This window comes from Micromys minutus, assembly GCF_963924665.1.
Source record: "Micromys minutus genome assembly, chromosome: 10".
In the NCBI taxonomy this organism is placed as follows: Eukaryota; Metazoa; Chordata; class Mammalia; order Rodentia; family Muridae; genus Micromys; species Micromys minutus.
The window spans coordinates 5946397-5962959 of record NC_137979.1 but is presented as its reverse complement, the minus strand read 5'-3'; the positions used below and the strand labels follow the sequence as shown (position 1 = coordinate 5962959).

The following is a 16563-nucleotide window of genomic DNA, read 5'->3' as shown; positions in this document are numbered from 1 at the left end:
AGAACGGTCAAGGTCTGTTGGTGAGCCGACAGGAATGTCGTCCATCTGGGGTTAGCTTAAAGGTTGCACGGTCTGAAGTCTGGGGAGTGAACTGGCTGACCTTTGAAAGTCCGTTTCTGTCTGAAGATTCACGGAGCTTGGATTTGGATTTCTGCTCTGTGACCATGCACTGTGGCCTTTCATTATTAATTTATTATTATTATTATTATTATTATTATTATTATTATTATTATTATTATTATTATTTGCAGTGTACTGCAAAAATAGAGGGTACTTCAGGCTGGCCAAATTATGAATCCTTTCCATGTTTGCTTGCTAACTGGTATCGAGACTGGCCACTCTTTAGGTAAGAACAGAAGGATCTAAAATATTTCCATCCCACCCCCAGGCTTTCTGAAACTCTCCAGACTTATGAAAAATTAATCAAATTCAGGCTGCTCAATGCAGACATGGGGCTAGGCTGGAGTGGAGGGAATGGAACAGGTGTCCATTTCTCTATGTCCTCTCGGAGGCCGGGGAGGCAGGTTGGCTCAGGAGTGGGTATGTGTCTGTATGCAGTCTAAGGTGCTATGCTATCTCACTGTGCCATTGTATTGGGACGAAGGTCCCCTGACAGATACCCTTCAAAGTGTCAGAAACAAAGCACAGACGGGAGCTGAGCTCTGCGGGATGCTGGGAGCCAGGAGCTGGAGTGGTATCACCTCGGGCTGTGCATCTGGACCACATGCTCTCTTGCCAGAATGTGGGGGAGGGGAACAGGACAGAAAAGAGGTGCAGGTTTAGCACTGCCAGAGTGTGAGTTGAAGCCAGGTGCCTCAGGTCAGATCTACAGCCAGGTCCCTTCCTTGCCATTTAGTGGCTCTACCCTGGGCCTGTGAAGATGATCAAGCTGTACAGGAGGTGCTCCCTCGGGCGTTTGCTGGATGGATGGGTGAACAACAGAGAAAATGAAAATAAAGGAGCCCAACAGTGGAGAGGCCGGTGGGGAGGGGCGGTCACTCCGAGGAAAAATGTGACGGGAGCGAAGGAGGCAGCGCGAGGGAAGATAAGCACCGAGTGATGGATGCGGACGCGGGCGGCATAATATTTCACCAACATTATAGCGGTGCATTTCAAGTTTCCTTTTAAATCACGGTCAGCCTGCAGCCCTCCCACCTCCGGCCAGGAGGGTTACTGCTCAGGGTAGGGAAGAAGAGGGTGCAGGCTGTGTGGCAAGATCAAGAACCAGGCTTTGCAGACTCAGAGGATGGAGAGGAGGGTGTGATGGAAGGGGGTGAGGAAGGAAGGGAAGGAGGCAGGGAGGGGGAAGAAGGAGAGAGGGAGGGGAAGAGGAGAGGTAGAGGGAAAGAAAGGGAGGAAGAGGAAGAAAAAGGGAGGGAGAGAGAAAAAGGAGAGAGAGGAAGAATTTGAGGAAACTATAGTGCAGCTCCCACTGGGCTCTGGGGTCCTTGGAGCTCAGGAACCAGGGTTCTCAGCCGGAGAAGGGAGCTCTTCCTCCTCAGATGCCCACTGTGCTCTGGGAGCAAGAAGATGGGCAGAACGCTGCTTTTGCCCCAGGGGACTATGGGAGTAAGAAGGGAGTAGAGGTATGTAGAGGAAGGGATCCTGAGGGGTTTGGAAAGATACTGCACACTCTTATAGCTCTCCGCATCCTGTGAGCTGGACCAAAGGCTGAAGATGTGCTGGTGGCTCACAGGGGTTGTCGGGGGCTCAGCTTGGGTCGGAGGTAGGGCGGACTTTGTAGACTGGAGGTCCTGCTGGTTGAACTAGGGGGAACAGGAGAGAGGTCATGCTATTTCCCTGGAAGCCAGCTTGGAGGGCAGCTGGATGAAGCTGAACAGAGAGGTTCTCTGTTTATACCCAGATCGTCCGTGCTTAAGGACAGTGGACTTGTCAGCATGGACCAGGCTTACCAATGGAGGGAGTGTTCAGTTGCCTGTTTCTCAGTGCCTTGGGAGAAGTGAGGCTAGGTACTAAGGGGATCACTGTTCCCTGCATCCGACCTCCTTCAAGACTAGAAAGATGGACCAAGCGATCATCACAGAGTTTGCAGGAGACAAGGCTCCCTCGAGCTCCCTTCTCTGCTGTGATTTCCTCAGCTGCTTGCATCACATCTCTAGGTAACTAACACACAGTGGTGCCCCTCTGACTGGACCGCTGTGGACTCTCACAAGTATAGTGGGCACCCTTGAGGCTGCTGTGAGGTCTGGCAACCACTCCCTTCCAAGATAAGGAGGGAATCTCAAAGCAGAGGGTGAGAGGCAGGCCGTCTGATGGGTTAGAATTCTGGATGGCAAGTACTGGCTTTCAAGTAGGATAGGGCTCCAACATGAACCCTAGAAACCTCTCCTTCATGGGTCCGAACTTTCACAAAAGGTCTTGTAGAGCCTGGAACACAGGGCCAAATATAAACAAGGCAAACGTCCTGGGGTCAGGGCAGTGGGAGCCTACTGCAACCCTCCCTGCTTGGTGGCTGGGGCGGCTGGGTGACGCATCTTTGTCAGCTGAGGTCCTCATCATATGTATGTATGAAGACATATACTCTGTGCAGGAAAAGCTCATGCAAAATTAGAATGCGTGAGTACTGCAGAACCATTGTGATTCTGCTCCCGTCAGCCACACAAATATTAACCAAACAGCAAATATTTGGATCATTTAAAGTTTAATTAAATGAATGTTTTATTGGATTTAATTCGTGTCAATATTCCCCAGCTTCTTTTAAAATTCTAAAGAGATTTATGGTTACCCAGCCCTCTTCTCCCACCCCGGTTTATTTACTGTTCAGTAGGCTTTCATTGGCAGCCCTTGCTTCCTGGCTGAGTGAGAAAACCAGGCAAGTTAGCTCTCAGGTAAATTTGGGGGTGGAGGCAGTCAGGAGCTGGGGTTCAAGTGGACAGGACAGGACCCCTTACCTCTGAACCTGGCTTGGTTTCTGAGAAGTGGAGGGATCTTGGGCAGGTCTCATCCTTTCCTTAGTCTTCAATGTAGATATCAATGAAATAAAAACTATTGGCTAGGAGGCCAAGGGACTCATTGTCAGTTACCTTTCTCATTGTTGTGAATAAATATAAACAAGAAACTGCTTGTTGTAGTTTGAATATGCGTGGCCCAGGGTGTGGCACTATTAGGAGGTGTGGCCTTATTGGAGGAGGTGTGGCCTTGTTGGAGGAGGTGTGGCCTTGTTGGAGGAAGTATGTCACTATGGGGGTGGGCAATGAGACTTTCCTCCTAGCTACCTGGAAGACAGCAGTCTTTTCTTTGGAGCAAGATGTAGAACAACTCTGGGAAGTCAGCCCCTCCTGCACCATGCCTGCCTGGATGCTGCCATGTTTCCACCTTGATGATAATGGACTGAACCTCTGAACCTGTAAGCCAGCCCCATTAAATGTTGTCCTTTATAAAAGTTGCTGTGGTCATGGAGTCTTCACAGCAGTAAAACCCTAAGACACTACTTAAGGTGGGAGGCTTTATTCTTGCTTATGGTTTGAGAAAGGATGTAGCCCACCATGACAGGGAAAGCTCACTAGCAGGAGATCACTGGACACACTGCATCTGGAAGTAGAAAGCAGAGAGAGACAAATTCTGATGCTCATCTTGTGGTCTCTTTCTTTTCCCACTCTGGGACCCCACCTGATGGGCAGTTGCTCACATTCAACATGGTTCTTTCCTGTAATGGTTTGAACGAAAAAAGCAACCACAGCTCCCAGAGCCTAGGGTCTTTGAATGCTTGGTTCTCAGTAAGTGGCCCTATTTGGGGAGGTTTAGGTGGTGCACCTTTGCCGGAAGTATATCACCAGAGATGGGAATTGAGATTCAATACCCTGGCCCTGCTCTCAGTTTGCTCTCTACTCTATGCTTGAGTTTGGAGCCAAGAGCTCTCAGCTCACCTCTGTGCTTCCCCACCATGATGGTTGGTATCCCTCTGGAACCATAGGCCAAAACAAACTTTCTTCCATGAGTTGCTTTTGCTTTTGGTTATGTTTTATCATAGCCCTAGGGAAGTAACTAACACACCCCTCATCAGTTAAACCTCTCTGGAGACATTCTCACAGACATATTCAGAGGTGAGTCTCCTAGGTGGGTCTAAAACCAGTCAAGCTAACAACCTATAAGCTGTTAGATTCTACAGCTCTGAGTAGACAATTCTGAGTGGATGCCCCTGCAGAGCCCCTTAATCCTTCAGGTGGTTCCTGCTTCGCATCCTTACCCCCCCAGGGTTTTCTGCCTCTGCTCTTTGCCCGTTTGCTCACTCTTGTAAGAGATATGTCTCAAGTAGAAGCCATGCCTCCCAAGAGCTTCCCGACGATACCGCATCTCTTATTCAATGGCTTCCACAGCCCCCTACATGACCCTCTTTTATTGTGGTTTCAGTGGGAAATGTTCCCCATCTGCTTTAGCAGGTGGAGCCTTGCTAGAGGAAGTGGGTCACCAGGGAGGGCCCTCAGGCTTTATAGACCCACCCTACTTCCTGTTAACAATGCTATCTTCAGCCGGCTTCCTGCTTCTGCTGATATGGCTTCTCTGCCATGATGGAATGGTCCCCTTGATTGTAAGCTGTAATAAACCCTTCCTCTCTCAAGTTTCTTTTCGGCATTTCAGGCATAAGAACTAATACACTCCTCGTATAATTAATACCCCTTCCTCCTGGAAGTCTCTATTGTCTCTTCCAGAACAAAGCTATCAGTGGCCCTCTGTCACCCACAGATGCAACATGCAGAATTTAGAAGGGTCCCTGCTACTGTACCTGCCCTGTCTTGGACATTATACACTAGCTAGTTTCCTAACCCCTGTATTTAAAACAGTGTGTGTGTGTGTGTGTGTGTGTATGAAAGTGCTGGTGCATACACTTATGTGCATGGATATAGAGACCAGGGCAGTACTGTGTGCCCACAGGAACATGGGTGCCTCTGCTGTGAGAACTGGTACCAGAGAACTGCTGGGTGATGAAGGACTTCAAGGAGGGTAGGAAAATCAGGTGGTCAGAGTTTGGGTACCTAGTGTGCTGTGGCTCAGGCTTTCTGGCATGCATGGGATTCCTCTTGCTTTCCCCTGGTGTGAGAAGATAGGACATACACTGTGACAACTGTCAGGTCTGCACAAGTGACCTCCTTTCAACAAGGGTGGCCTCTCATGGCTGGGTTGTTTGTCCTGTAGCTATGGTGCTGTTTGTGATTAGCATGGTGCCTGGCACATAGTAGGTAGGCCGAGGCCTAGACTGATTTCTATTTCCCTGCCCCAGGATAGTAGGTCCTTCATTTTGCAGATAAAGTATTGTAGGCACTGGGTTCCTCCTTCCAGCCTTCACAGATGTTGAAGAGAAGGGTGTTCATGAGGAAGCTAGAAGTCTTCCTTAAGCAGGCTCAGAACTGGGCAAATGAGGAATAATGAAGTGCTCAGATTGCCCCTGTGGTTAAACATCCTTAAAGCTATGGCAACGCTGCCCCCACTGTTCCAGGAGCATCTTCCCACAAATACGCTAGCTCAGGGCCTCCATCTGTACAAGAACTACATCATTATGTCACCTGAGTGCATGATGGTTTACATCCACCTGCATTAGTGACTTTTCTATTGCTGTGATAAAAAGCCATGACCACAGCAACTTGTAGAGTTTATTGGGACTTATGGTTCCAAAGGGATAAGAGTCCTCATGGTGGGGAGACTGGGATGGCAGCAGCAGGGAGCCGAGGGCTCACATAGTACATGGCCAGCACAGACAGAGAGAAAACTGGGAATGGCTTTGAAACTTCACAGACCACTTCCAGTGACACACCTTCCCCCAAACAAGACCACATTTCCTAAACCTCCCAGACAGCACCATCAACTGGGCACCAAGTGTTCAAATGCCAGAGACTATGGGGGACCCCTCATCTAAGCTACCACATTCCCTTTGGCTTTCCTAGAGGATCATGGGAGGAAATACCCTAAAAGGAAAATCAAGTCTATCACAATGAAGAGGAAACAGTTAGTTTATCCCATGAGCATGCCCTCCACCTCGTAAATATTCATCGAGTCATCTTTAAAATTCACAGTAAGGACTGGGGAGGTGGCTTAGTAGTTTGCTACTGCAGAGGACTTGAGTTTGGCTGAGAGCACCTGTATTAAGTGACTTATAACTCTGCAACTCTGCTCCATGGAATCTGATACTTCTGGACTCTTATGCATGCGCGCACGTACACACACACACAGACACACACACTCACACACTCACACATACACTCACACACTCACACACACTCTCACACACAACTCACACACACATGCACACAGACATACACACACACTCACACACATTCACATACTCACACATACACTCTCACACACACACTCACACAGACACACTCACTCTCACACATACATTCACACATTCAGACACACACACACATTTAAAAACTCACAATAAAGACTCACTTGGCAGCTGTCCCATCTTGAGACAGACTCTCTTCTCTCTTCCTACAGTTTCTCTTTGGCCTGTTCTAGCCAAATAAATTTCCGATTAAACTGTTTCCACCCTTGACTAAATTATTTCCTTTGAGAAGTTAAGAACCTAGAGACACTCATGCCAGGCTAACCCTCCTCTTCGCAGAGAGCAGGAGATGATCAGCTGCTGGAGAACCGAGTCTGTCCCCACGTTGGCTCCTTTCCCAGGGGACCTGAATGCAGAGACTCACAAATACAGCAGCACCTCAAACAGGACTCTGCCACTGCCTAACCAGACAAATGAAATGTCTCTAATTCTCACCAAGCTGGGGCTAGTTTTCTTATGTCAGAAATGCATTTAATGGCTGGCATGTGGCCCAGCCTGGACATGATGCTGTTTCGAAGGATGCCACCAATGAGAAGTTCTTGTTAAAAGGTTAGCCTGCCTGCATACCAATGCATTCTTTAAAAAAAATCTTGGTGTGTGTTGCTATGTATGAGTGGGGGGTGGGGCTACTCATACCATGGCCTGTCAGTGGAGGTCAGAAGACAACCTCAGGGGTTGGTCCCCACCTTCCACCTTGTTTGAGACAGGTTTCCCTCACTGCTCCAGAGTAGCTGGCCTGGGAATTCTCTTGACCTCGCCTCCCATCCTGCATTGGAGAATTACAGAGGTGCACCATGACATCTGCTTTTATGTAGGTTCTGGATATCTGATCTCAGGTTCTCATACTTGTGTGGCAAGTGCTTGACCCACTGAGCCGTATCTTCAACCCCCACCCCAATATTTTGGAGGTTTGAAGGGTGCACCTAAGCTCAGTACAATCCTGCTGAAGGGTCAGAGTAGTAGGCGAACAAAGTCGGGTGTTTAGGTTTGTAGGGACAACCTCTGTTTATACGCACTTTCCTTGGGGTGGATGCACTCTTCATGTGACCTGGGTGTCACCAAAGGAGGTAATTCACTATGTGACAAACTCTGCTGTCACTCCTGTGATGAACACAGTGTGAGAATGTGAAGTGTTGAGTATATGTCCAAGGTCTCCAACACCCTAGACTTTGTGACTTCAACTGGAGTTTATAGAACATAACTGCTTGTGCTCTGCTCAGGGATGGTGTTTGGATTCTCTCTCTTTGTGTACGTGCGTGTGTGTGCATGTGTACATGTGTGTGTGTGTGTGTGTGTGTGTGTGTGTGTGTGTATGTGTGTTTACTGTGCTGGGAATAGGATCCAGGCTTGTATATCCTTCTCTCGATCTGTTCTCTCCATCAGAGAACTGTCCTGCTGGGCTCCTTTCAAGTACCCGCTGAAGCCTTGCAGACTTGAGGCTGGGGCTGGGTTATTTTAGAGCATGTCATCTTGACACAGGCTTTGAGTACCAAGGTGCAGCCAGCCTACGCAGGGGGTTTGCTCCAAAGCCACACAAGAGGGCACTTGGATGCATACTGCTTCCGTAAGCACAAACAGTTTCGGTTTTTCTGCTGTTGTCCCCATTCCTCTCGCTTGCCTCATTTTGGAGTTGGCAATAAACTTATTAGCTAATTACCCATAGAGCCATAGGTAATTTACATTTTCTGTTGACTTACATGGCTTGGTGTTGCTTCACTCTTCATTACAGTTTAGTTGTCAAGTTGTGGTCTCCAGTGTAAACAAACATCTTTATGAGTTGCATACGGAGACCAGACCTGTTTTATTACCTTTGTACCCTCAACACTTCATACAACACCGGGCACACAGAAGTGACTGAATAAGTAATTTTATGCAGGCGAAGGATTCCTGCTCATTCAGCTATTCTTTACTGAACACCTACTAGCTGCCAAGATATGGTGGGAATGAACTAGCAAGCAAAACAGGCCTGGTGCCTACCAAGCCAGAACTCACAGCTCAGCAGAGATGAATCTTGAATGTAAGCGGGGGAGGGGAGACCATCTGTGGATGAAGGGTGAGATCCTTTGCTCCCACAGTTCTCCTCTCTCTCTCTCTCTCTCTCTCTCTCTCTCTCTCTCTCTCTCTCTCTCTCTCTCTCTCATCTCCCTCTCTCTCTCTCTCTCTCATCTCCCCTCTCTTCCCTCTCTCCTTCCCCCCATCTCTGTGCCTGGGATGCCTCAGTGAGGCAAACCACCCTTTGTATCTCCCACTCCTTGCTTTGTCCTTCTTGAAGAATAGAAACACCTCTGAGAAACCTGTCTCAGGATGTGTGCAAAGGGATGAGCTAGGCAGTTACTCAGCAGTTAGGACTTCAAACAGGCAGCAGGGCCTCATGCTCCATCCGCAGGGCTGCCCAAAGGATGATATTGGCAAACACTACGTGCCTATTGCTTGGTGGCATTGGGGGAGGGGCGTTAAGAAGTATCTTCCGGCAATCACATGCCACTTACTTTGCACCTCAGAAACTGCTCTGGATCTCTGAGATTGGGTGCAGAACTCTGAATGGAGAGGGAGGAAGAGTGATTCTACACCTCCAGGAAAAGCTGCTGTGTGCCGTTTCCAGGTTCCTGAGCGTTCACCCCACCATTTCTCTTGGAGTCAGGGGAGCACATACGATTAGATGTTATCATCCAGTCAAGGGCTTACGTAGAATAAACAGGCTGAATAAGAGAGGCCAGTGAGGTTGGAAGTTGGCCGTGATGATTAATATTGACTGGTTAACTGGACAGGGTCTAGAATCACTTGGGCATGTTTGAGGGCTTATTACATTAGTTTAACAGGGGTGGGCATGTATGACTGTGGGGGGACTGTTCCTTGAGCGGGGGTTTCCAGGATGCATCGAAAGGAGAAAGCGAACAAACGCCACCGCTCACCTTTCCTTCCTCACTGCAGATGTGGTGTGATGAGTCACCTGTGCCTCCTGCGGCCACAATGGGCCACACCCTGGAACCAGAGCCTAAACAAACCCTTCCTTCCTTCCCTCACTTTTGCCAGGGTAGTTTGTCCCAGAAACAAGACAAATAATTTATAAACTGCCCCTTCCTGGATCTTAAAACTCCTGACTTTCAGAATGAGATGGATACAGTTAGTCTTTCTGGATCTCCTGGGGCCCCAGCCTGTTACCAGCAGAGAGCTTGGGGCTGCTCAGCTTCTACCAATTCCTTATTCAGAATCTCTGTCTGTCTTGCTGTCTCAGTCTCTATTGCTATCTCCAGCTCCTGTTGGCTCTGTTTTCTAGAGAACCCTGATGAATGAAGCCATTATCCACACTCTGGCCTCCTGCTGTAGGGACCCTGGGACGGTCCGACATAAATGGGAGTGAGGACCATGGTCTCCTCATCTCTATATGAGACAAGCTTCCCAACCCCATCAGACTCGATGGGGGTGGTGAACTCAGCCTTACTGTGGCATACTACTGGGATTTGGAGGTTTCTATAGCAGATGGCACTGTAATTACCTATCACACCCCCTTGGAAAAGAAGGAATACAAGTTAATGTGCTTCTACCGAGGGAACAGCAGGGTGATGTGGGTGGGACCTGAAGCCAGCAGCAGGACAAGAAGCCCTGGAACATCGTCACACTCAGGAGATCCACTTTCTGTTCTCCGTCTTCTCTGCTGGGAGGTGGTTGGGTTACCCATATGGCCACAGATGCCCTGCCTACGGAGGATGTCAGAGAGGTAGAGAAAGCACACACAGAGGAAATTGGGGACACAAGCACGGAGGATAAGAAGAAAAAGGTGAGGCGGGAGAACAGAGGAGGGGTCTCTTCCTTCCCTGGCTTGATGGATGGATTCTGGATCAACTACAGTTAGATGGAGACCTGAGACCTGAAGGGTGAGGAGACTGGGAAAAGGACACTTTTCATTTTGGGGTCTTAGATATCCCAAGCTGGACCAGGACTTGCTATGTCGTTGAGAATGAGCCGGAACTTTTTTTAGGGGTGGGGTGGGTATTTTTTTTTTTTTTACATTTATTTCTTGTGTGTGTGTGTGTGTGTGTGTGTGTGTGTGTGTGTGTAAGACAGAGGATCACTTGCAGGAGTGACCAGAAGGGTCCTCGGAATCCAACGCAGGTCGTCAGGTTTGGTTAAGTGCCTTCACCACTGATGAGTTGTGCCAGCCCTTGAACTTGAACTTCTGCTTCTCCTGTCTATAATTCCAGGTCAATGCTGAGATTATAGGCATGTAATATGACTCACTGTTTATGCAGTGCTAGGGATTGAACTCAGGGCTTTATCCATGTTGGGGACAGTCTATCAAGTCTATCTTTATGCCTTAGAAGGATATTTAGAGGAAAGAGTTCAGACAAACTTCCCAAGTTGGTGTATGTGTGTGTGTATGTACCATGGGAACTAAGAAAAGACCAGTATGGCTGACATGGCAGGGTGTGTGACACAGTTGCAGGTGGGCAGGAAGTGACTGTGTAGAACAGAGTTGAGGTGAGCACTATTAGCTTTCAAGTGATGGGCAGTGTCAGGGAATTAATTTTTTTCCCTTTTTTATGCTTGTTGGGTTCATGTGTGTACAGCATGTATGGACATGCATGTGGAATCCTGAGGTTGATGCTGGAAATCTTTAACTGCTCTTCCATCTTAATCACTGAGGCAAGAGCTCACCCACTTGGTTAGACTTGGCATGTTCTGGGGACTCTGGGTTCTACTTTCTGAGGCTTATGAACAGGCAGGACCCCACTCTCACCTGGCATTTGACTTGGGTCCTGTGGATCAGAGAACTCCAGTCCTTACCTCACACTAAAACCATTTCCCCAGCTGTATAGGAAGGTTTTAAAACCAGGAAAGGACCGCACCTGATTTGCATGTGCTAAAACATTACCCTGGTAATTATGTGGCTAAGGCCATTGTTGGAAGAGGAGGGCATTTGGAAAAACACAAAGGCCAAAGCAGGAAGCAGCTCAGGGTTCAGGGGACAGTGAGGACAGCACTAGGCTCAGAATCAGCTTGGATGAGGTGCCAAGAAGGGTCTCCGGAGCTCCCACCATATCCTTGAGGCAGGATAGATGAGGAAGGGAACTTGCAGAACTGAGACTCCCACTCCCCCGCTTAGCCTATGGCTCTGCTGGCTCAGCTGATAGCCCTCTATACCTTCCCAAGCATCAGTGTGAAATGAACATGACAGCCACACCCTTGGCTTCCAGAGTGAAGAAGCGTTGAGGGGCCTTTTCAGTGGCAGCCTTCTTAGTCATCATCCAGGCAAAAACATGCCTCTATGGTCCAAGTCCCTCTCTCTGTGTGTCCTGGGGCAAGAGTACCCAGCACGAGCCCCCTCTCCTCCCACTTTCCTTGGCTCCAACTTTTCCCACTTGACCTCTACCCAAGGTCCAGGCATGCCTGTTGCATGCAAAGTGGGGGAAGCCATGGTAGAAAGGGTTATGAATAAACACAGCATGCTTTCTGGCTAATTATCCTCCAGAGGATGCACAGTCATGGCTGCATTTTGTAACTAGGCACCAGCAGTCTGTTCTGGAGAGCAGTTGGCACTTGTTCCTAATGCCAGCTCTCCACGCTGCCCATGGACACCAGCTGAGGGGCTCCAGGCCCTTGGATTGTCTGCCAACTTCCTCATTTATTTATTTAGTTTTAAAAGTTTCATTTAGTGTGTGTGTGTGTGTGTGTGTGTGTGTGTGTGTATGTGTGTGTGTGTGTGTGTGTCTGAATCTTCAGGAACCATTCACCTTGTTTGTTTATTGAGACATGGTCTCTCATTGGCTTGGGACTGACCAAATAGTCTAGTGTGGCTATCCAATGAGCCCCAAGGCTCTGCTTCTCCCCAGTACTGGGCATATCATATATATATATATATATATATATATATATATATATATATATATACATATATATATATATATATGTGTATATATATATATATATATATATATATATATATATATATTTTTTTTTTTTTTTTTTTTTTTTTTTTTTAAATCTGGGTTTATGTACCATGCCCTTTTTAAAAAAATGTATGTTCTGGGGATTGAACTCAGGTCCTCAGGCTTGTTTGGCTAGCTCTTCACTGACTGGGCCATCTTTCCAGTCCCCACTCATCTCTAGGTTGCTGGGGCTGCCAGAGACAGATCTGGAGCCCTACCTAAGAGGGCCAGCACCAGGAGGAGGCTAGAGCAGAGCTGGCCTTGTAGTGACAGGAAGGAGCTTGGCTTTCATTCAGGAGACACAGGAGGACAGCAGAGGTGACTTACACAGACACCCAGGAGAAAGCCTCAGGTATGTTAATAGGACACCCCGGTGGCAGTAGGTAGGTTAATCCCTTGGTATCAGGGAATTATGGGGCGGGGTTCCAGCATCCTCAGCATGCCACCTCAGTCCCCTGTGGGATCCTTGCTTTCTGTGCCCCACAGCACGGGCTGGTAGGATGTCTGAGCCTGCAGAACACAGAAACCCTTCTCCAAGTCCTCACTCCTGTCCCCTCAAACTTCACAGTCACATTTGCTTTATGTCCTCGTTCTTAGAGGCAAAAATCAGGCTGGCCTGGGGAGCCCAGCCGGAGGGGGTTCTGTCAGGAAGAAGGGGCAACACTCATTGTTTATGTGGAGGGGACAGGGAGCTGACAGGAGGCTGGTGTTGTGGTGCCAAGGGCTTTGGCTAGACCATGAGTGATGGCGAAGCAGATGATCCGGGTCATCTGCCGGAGGCGGGCTGACTGAATGGTGATGGACGGGAGGTGGGGTTGATGGGAAGAGAAGATGAGAAGCTGATTACCGAGCTTGGGGCTGAAATCCTGCCCAGGTATATGTGTTGAATGACAGAGAGGATACAGAAGGTGGACTAGAGAAATGCTTTTAGCTGCAGTAGGTGGATGAGGATCTCGCTGTGTGACCTGAGCCTGGGGCTCAGGGGAGAGGTGGTCTAGGCTAGGATGCAACCTTGAAATGCATCCATGATCAAGTGGTACTTGAAATGGGATCCCTGGGAGAATGAAGAAAATCAAGGGGTCGGAGGCTTGAGGACTGGTATTCACCGGTGTGCCTCAGGCTGGCTTCGAACTCCTAATCCTCCTGCCCCAATCTAAAGAGGCCAGCGTCGCTTCACCCAGTCCCTGGAGCTTTACAACGGAACAGGCAGCGGGTGGAACGTGATGTTGGGAGTGGAATGGAGGGTGAGGAGAAGGGGCAGGACGCTTCAGTCTACGTCTGTGGTTTTCAGCTAACCATCTCTCTAGTCCCCAGGAGACTTCTGGTGCTCCCTGGCAATAGTTTCGGTTGTCTCAGTGGGGGTGGTGAAGGGAGAAGGCAGTTTCCTATTGGCATCTACAGAGTGATGGTCAGGGATTCTGCTGTACATTACAAGGCACACACCAGTCCCCACAACAAGGAGGTCTGGCTCTGAGACCAGCAGTGGCACCATTTGGAAACCATGGCCAGCATACTTCAACATCATGACCTAAGGACGCATGTATTTTCTAGAAGAGGTTTTCCTTCCCTAGGCAGGAGCAGTTGTCCCCGTGAACCACCTTGTCTGCTCAGCCCACTTGCTGTTCCTGGCCGGGAGTGGATCCCTGGCAGCTGACTTGGGGGAGGGAGACCTCCTGAGAGTTACTGTTACCTCTTTTAGAGATGCCACAGACCCTTTGCTGAAACCTTTTCTCAGGGAGGCAACACCCATGTCAGCAAAATCCTTAACAAGTATTGGGACGTAAGGAGGGGGTTCTTCTCCTTATGTGGGGATTCCCACCCCCCATCCCCCACACTGGCCTCTTTCATTTATCTTTGAGAAAGAAAGCCCCATGATGCATGTTTTATCCAAGGACAAGTGTCCGTAAGAAAAATGCCTCTGGATCCCTCTCCCAAGACCCCTCCACCATCTGTCAGTTTGGAAATCTCTGCATCTTGACCCATGGCAAATTACTTCTTGGCAGCAGTGCCATGTGCTGTCTGCCTTAGCTTGCGTACACACAGCGCTGCTGGCCAGCTGAGCGAGGGGGCTATCTGAGAAAAGGAGGGTTGAGCCCCTACCCCACCTACCTCTCCTCATCCTTACAGTTATAGTCAACCCATCCTATGTCCCTCCAAATCTACCCCTTTCTCTCTATTGCCCCAGAGTGGCTCCCTGGCAGGACCTTGCTTCTCTAGAAGACGGCAGCGTTTTGCTCCGAGTCTCTTGTAGGAAATCTGCCCTCCCTTGCCTGGCATTTAAGCTTCACTAGCACCTCGTCTCCCACTTAGATGGAGCCAAACAGAACTTTTGGCTCTTTTCCAGATGCATCCTGGGCTTTCCCATGCTCACTGGCCATACTGGCACCACTAAGCCCAGCCATTTACATATTCCTGGTACATCTCTGCTCGAACCGGGGAAGCTGGCAGAAGGCCAGTTGGAACATTCTAGGCTTTAGCTTCATCTCTGTCCTGCCCTTACCCCACCCTGTTCCAGAGGGGCAAGCCCTTATGGCCCTGGATTCTACGGTGAACTATGGGAAGGGAACAAATCCTACAAAATCAGAAAAGGTCTAGCCATCACATTAGCAAGAGTAAAGCCATAGCTCAAAACAATGTTGGGCAGCTTTGGTGTAGAGAAGTGGCCTGCAGTCCATCACATGCAAGGGAGGAATGGGGTGTACATCCAAGATGTACATGCATTCAGGTCTACAGGAATGGCCTGACGTGGGCTGCTCACAACTCTGCATGGCTGGCCATCCTGGTCTGATGTCCCCCTGCTGGGCTGTTCCCCATGTGGGGGACTGGACACAGAGCTGCAGAGAGCAACAGTGGTCAGTATCCCGGTGGGATTTGGGACTTGTTAGCCTGGGACTGGGTGCCATCAGCAGTGTCCCTGGCACAGCCTACCCTTCCTGGCAGTAGAGGATCAGTTTCTTAGTCCCCTGCCTTTGTTGTTAGAGCCGAGCAGTCTCCAGCAGCCCAGGAATGCTGCAGAGGTTAGAGCAGCTGAAGCAGAAGCCAGCATGCTGACAAAGGTCTCCCACAACAGGAAGGCTGCATGTCCTGGACAGAAATCCATGTTGGGAACCTGCAGAAGTTTCCATGCTGAGTCCAGTCTTCTCCTCCTCTTTCTCTTCCTCCTCCTCTTCCTCAGCCCCCCATTTTTCTGCACATTATGAAAATAGGTTCAAAGGGGCTCAGCATTTTGGGTAAAGTTACCCTCTTGATTCCATGGAGCGACTCTAGGGCTGTTTATAGATTTCCATCTGAAGCCCTGCCCTGTACTGTGTATCATCCTGCCCTGCTCCTGGAGACCCCAGTTTCACCCCTTCCCTGCCTGCAAGCGCCCTGCTCCAACTGCCTGCTGGCGAGGCAAGATACTTTGCACAATTCTTTTTGTCCACCTCAAGCCCATCCATGCAAAGAGGCCCCACAACTGACTCCTCTCCACCAGGAAGGAAAGGATCACAGGATCTGCTGAGGAAGCTCAGCTGATGACAGAGAGGTGCTTCCTGGCTCTGTCCATCCCCCACTGAGTCCAGGTCTGCTGAGATCTTGGGAATACCCCAGGAGACTTCTGTCTGTCCTTACTGTATGCCACACTCCCAGCTCAGTGGTTCCCAGGATCACTGGAAGCCACTGGTGGTGACTGGCTCCAATGGCACTCAGTGCCATCCATGGGCAACGGTACCATAGTCACACTCTGAAGATATTTCCTGGTTCTTGGAAGCAATCATGTCAGCAAATGAGGGTCTGCTGGGGCCAGGCCCTGGGCAGCCTAGGAGTCTTCGGCAGTGGATTCCTACTGTCTCTGATGTGCCTTTTGGACTCTGGTGTTCTGTGTGCTCAGAGTCTACATCTTAGATGGCTTGTTTTATCTCTTACCACCAGCCACTGTCCCTCCTGGTTCCCAGGTCTACTTTCCCCCTTCTTCCTATCTGTTCAGATTATCTTTTCTTATACTTGCATAGCCGTAGGCCATAGTTTCTCTGAAGGCCTTACACCTCCAAGTCCTGGAAGGTCATCTTCACACCAGGGTGTGAACTGGCACTACTCTTACTTCCTCTCCCTGCATCTTCTTGGGCTGCCTGTCAATCACACTTTCTTCTTGAGTCAGGACTGTGGCCTTATTAACTGTCCCGCGCCTGGCTTCTAGACAATCAGGTGGCTGAGACCCCACATGAGATGCACTGACTGAGAAGAAGCACTTGATGGGGTGTGAGGGGGTAAGGGTAGAGGTAGGGACTCAGCAGGGTTCAGTGCCACGGGAACTGCCTCTGCCTGGCTTCCTACTGCTTCTCAGCTTCTCCC

General features: G+C 49.3%; 1 protein-coding gene across 1 annotated transcript in view; it reads right to left on the bottom strand.

Annotated features, from left to right (window-relative positions):
- FSTL4 (follistatin like 4) overlaps nucleotides 1–16563 on the bottom strand; it is a 395833-nt gene that overhangs the window by 47877 nt on the left and 331393 nt on the right. The gene's annotated exons all lie outside the window — the stretch shown is intronic.